This window comes from Macaca fascicularis, chromosome X (assembly GCF_037993035.2).
Source record: "Macaca fascicularis isolate 582-1 chromosome X, T2T-MFA8v1.1".
NCBI classification, from domain to species: Eukaryota; Metazoa; Chordata; class Mammalia; order Primates; family Cercopithecidae; genus Macaca; species Macaca fascicularis.
The window spans coordinates 36,897,014-36,901,210 of record NC_088395.1 but is presented as its reverse complement, the minus strand read 5'-3'; the positions used below and the strand labels follow the sequence as shown (position 1 = coordinate 36,901,210).

General features: G+C 43.0%; 1 pseudogene; it reads left to right on the top strand.

The window, feature by feature from the left end:
- The first annotated feature begins 2,608 nt into the window (after window positions 1-2,608).
- LOC102117473 (mitochondrial intermembrane space import and assembly protein 40 pseudogene) lies at window positions 2,609-3,836 on the top strand (annotated as a pseudogene).
- The last annotated feature ends 361 nt before the right edge of the window (window positions 3,837-4,197 follow it).

Here is a 4,197-nt window from a genome sequence, read left to right as displayed (position 1 = left end):
AAGATGTTCAATGGTGAAGCAAGCATCTATTCACAGTGAACACTCAGTAGAAGGAGCACTAGAAGAATTCTCGTTCCTACGAGAAGTGTTCACTGGAATTGATTGGGGGTAGAGACTATCCAGCCCAGGCAAGAACCCGGAAAGAGGTACATAGGTGGAAGGTACAGCTAACATAGGGGTTTTCTTGGGTGGCAGTGAATTAGTGGAGGTTGTAGCCAGTCTAGGAGAGTATTTAGCAGGAAGAACATGAGTAGAGGTGTCATCTTCCCAAGGGGGGAATTTCTGTAAAATTGCACCAGTTGCAACTAGCCTAGGGGATTACATAGCAGGATGTATGTAAGTAGAGGGTGTAGTTAGCCTAGGAAGGAACATGGCAAGAGTTGCACGGGTCAGAAGAATACCCAGCCTAAGAAAACACCAGGCAGGATGTTCATGATAGAGGGTCCAGCCAACTGAGGGTAGGAAATGTCAGAAAGTGCATGGTGGAGATTCCAGTCTTCTAGAAAAAGTCACAGAAGTATGTCCATGAGGAAATATTGCACTCCATCTAGAGGTGAACTTGATAGGAGATGCATGGTCTAAGAAAGAATCCATAAAGGGGAAAACCTAGTAGGTGGTACACGTGTGGTATATTCAGTCAACTAAAGGGAGGATATTTCAGATAATGCATCAGTGTAATGAAAATATGTACTAAGAGAGGATTTGAGAAGAGCTGCATTAGTGAAGGAAGCATCCAGGCTAGGAGAGGACTTGCAAAGTCCCTGGGTAGAATGTGTAGTGAGCCTAGTGGAGCAACCAGGAGAAAGTGCGTTGGTGGAGGGATAGTCTAGCCTGAGGTAGAAATGAACAGGTAGTGCATGGCTTGAGAATGTATCCAGCCTCAGGGAGGATATTTTAGGAGGCATACAAATTCAGGGTGCAAATAGACTAGCAGAGGACCTGGCAGAAAGTTCATAGGTTGAGGAAGAATTTAGCCTAGGGGAGGACTTGACAGGAGGTGCATGAGTGTGATTTGAAGCCAGCCCCCAGGAAGACTTACCAGGAAGTACATGGGTGAAGGAAGCATTCAGGCAAGAGGAGGACTTGACCAGAGGTCCATGATTGTAGGGTGCAGCAACTCTACAGGAGGATACAACAGAGTATTGCATCAGTGTCTGGATAAGCCAGATCAGAACAGGATCCGGGAAGAAGTACATGGGTGAAAAGAGCATCCAGCCTAGTGGAGGATATGGCAATAAGTGCCTGGATGGAAGTTGCAGCTATCTGAGGTTAAAACCTACAGGATATATATGGGGGAGGCTACAGAAAGCCTCTTGTAGGATCTGACAGCAGATTTTAGAGTGGAGGATGCATTTGGCCTGAAAGAACACATGGGATCAGGTGCAGAGGTATAGGAATCAGACTCCCTAGGGGACAATTTGCATAAAGTGCATGAACCAAGGGAGTACCCATTCCAGGATAAGATTCAGAAAGAAGTGCATGAAAAAAGGCATTCAGCCTAGGGAAGGTCCCATGAGTTTTTGTATGGGTGCAGAAAGTAACCAGTCTGGGGAAGGACCCAGAATGAAGTGCATGGGTGGAGAAAGTGTCAGACTTGGAATAGAAGTGGAATAAATTGCATGAGAGAATTAAATCAGATTATGAGGGATTGTGGTGGGTTTGTAAAATTGGAGTATACAGCCAGCTCAAGAGAGGATCTTTCAGCATTTGCATGAGATTAGGAAACAGTGAGAGTTATATTATCCTGGGTTCTGCAGAGAAACAGAACATATATGTATATGTATAAGAGATCTTCACAAAGTTCATGGAAAGTATGAAATATGGAAAAATGCAAACATTTTTTGCACCAAAATAAATTCACCCTACCTTGTTGTAACATGTCTGAACAAGATCTGGCTTGAGGTACTAAGAAGGATAAGGCATCAGTGTGAAAAGGGCCCCAACCAGAGAGCAACATGAATTCTGCTAAAATTAAAGGAAGAACAAACGTCAAATTTATGTTGAAGCTGGAGTGGAAGCATGGTGAAATCACTGATGCTTTACAAAATGTTTGTGGAAACAATGTCCCCAAATATCAGCGGTTTACAGATGGATAATTAGCTTTAAGAAGAAGAAGGGACAAGATGATGTTGAAGATAAAGCTCACAGTAGCAGACCATCTGCATCAATTTTCAAGGAAAAAAAAATAATCTTGTTCATGCCCTAATTGAAAAGGACTGGCGATTAACCGCATTAGCAGTAGTCAAATACCATAGACATCTCAATTAGTTCAGTTTACACAATTATGACTGAAAAATAAAGTTGAGCAAACTTTCCACTCAAGGGGCACTAAAACCATTGTGCTCAGATCAGCTGCAGACAGGAGCAAATGTTTCAATCGAAATTTTAAACAAATGGGATCAAGATCCTGAAGCATTTCTTCAAAGAATGTTTATAGGAGATTAAACTTGGCTTTACCAGTATGATCCTGAAGACAAAGCAAATTAAAGCAATGGCTACTAAGAAGTGAAAATGGTCCAGTCAAAGCAAAAGTGGCTGCCTGAGGAGAGGAGGTCACGGCATAAAGCTGCAGCTACCGCCATTGCCGCTTCTGCAAGGTCTCAGGGTCGGGCTGCAGCCATGTCCTATTGCCGGCAGGAAGGGAAGGATGGAATCATATTTGTAACCAAAGAAGATCATGAAACTCCAAGCAATGCAGAAATGGTGGCCGATGACCCCAATGATCCATACGAGGAGCACGGATTGATACTGCCAAATGGAAACATTAACTGGAACTGCCCATGCCTCGGGGGAATGGCCAGCGGTCCCTGTGGAGAACATTTCAAGTCAGCCTTTTCCTGCTTCCACTATAGCACGGAAGAGATCAAGGGGTCAGACTGTGTAGACCAGTTCCGGGCCATGCAGGAATGCATGCAGAAATACCCAGACCTCTATCCCCAAGAGGATGAGGATGAGGAAGAGGAAAGGGAGAAGAAGCCAGCAGAACAAGTAGAAGAAACAGCTCCCACTGAGGCCACTGCAACCAAAGAAGAGGAGGGGTCAAGTTAATGAAGGCCACAAGGCACTGGGCTCCAGTCCTTTTGGAGTGGACCTTTTGCAAAAGGCCTTGTCGTAAACTTCCAAGAAAGTGTCTTTCCCTCTGTTGTCCTGTGCACTGTAATATACAAAATAACTTATTTTGATGATCAGGGGTCTTGACCTCTTGACATATACACTGAAAAAAATGGGGGTTGTATGTATGTGTGTCCTACCTAAACCTGTAGCTGCCACTTTTGAATTCTCTTCTCAGATTGCCCTGAATTTTGCCACTTTTAAATAACGTGCTGAATAAGCTCAGCAGCTAAAAACCATTACCCAAGAACGTTTTTTGTGAGTGAGCTGATTTATTCTGATTCATTTTATTCTTTTTGGTAGATTTTATACCCCTTGGGGAAAATAATACAAGTATAGAAACAAAAACATATTCTCTTAAAAATGCTGGGGTAGGGCATATCTACTAGCAGAGGCCAGATGGTCAGATACGATTTCTGTACTGTACTTCATTCCTGATACATTTTGGTTTCCATGATGGTATGGAGCTCCTGGTTTTCTGTGTTTGGATGATGAAGATTTGGACCCTCCCCTTCATAATCCCTTTCTAAGTGAAGGGAGAGGCTGGCTTGGCTGTTCCTTGTTAGTCCGAAAGCCCTGGTTTGGGGCTCATGTTCACATTGGCTCTCAATCTGGCCAGGTGCAATGTTCTTGAGAGGTGGGGACCTAATTATAACCAGAGTAGCAGGAAGAGAGGAAACATTGTGAATTAAGTATTCAATTAAAAGGAAACATGATTTCTACCTGGAGGAAAAAAAAAAAAAAAAAAAAGCAAAAGTGGACCAGTTAAGAGCAAAGGTCATTACAACAGTTTTCTGGGATGCTCACAACATTTTCTATGTTGACTTTCTGGAGAGCCAAAGAACAATAACATTTGCTTATTATGGGAGTGCTCTGAGAATGGTTAGCCAAAACTTTAGCAGAAAAATACCTGAGAAATCTTCACCAGAGAGTCCTTCTCCATCAGGACTGTATTACTCAGGGCTCTCTAGAGGGACAGAACTAATAGGATACATGTATATATGAGAGGGAATTTATTAAGGAGAATTGACTCACACGATCACAAAGTAAAGTCCCACTATAGGCTGTCTGCAAGTTGAGGAGAAA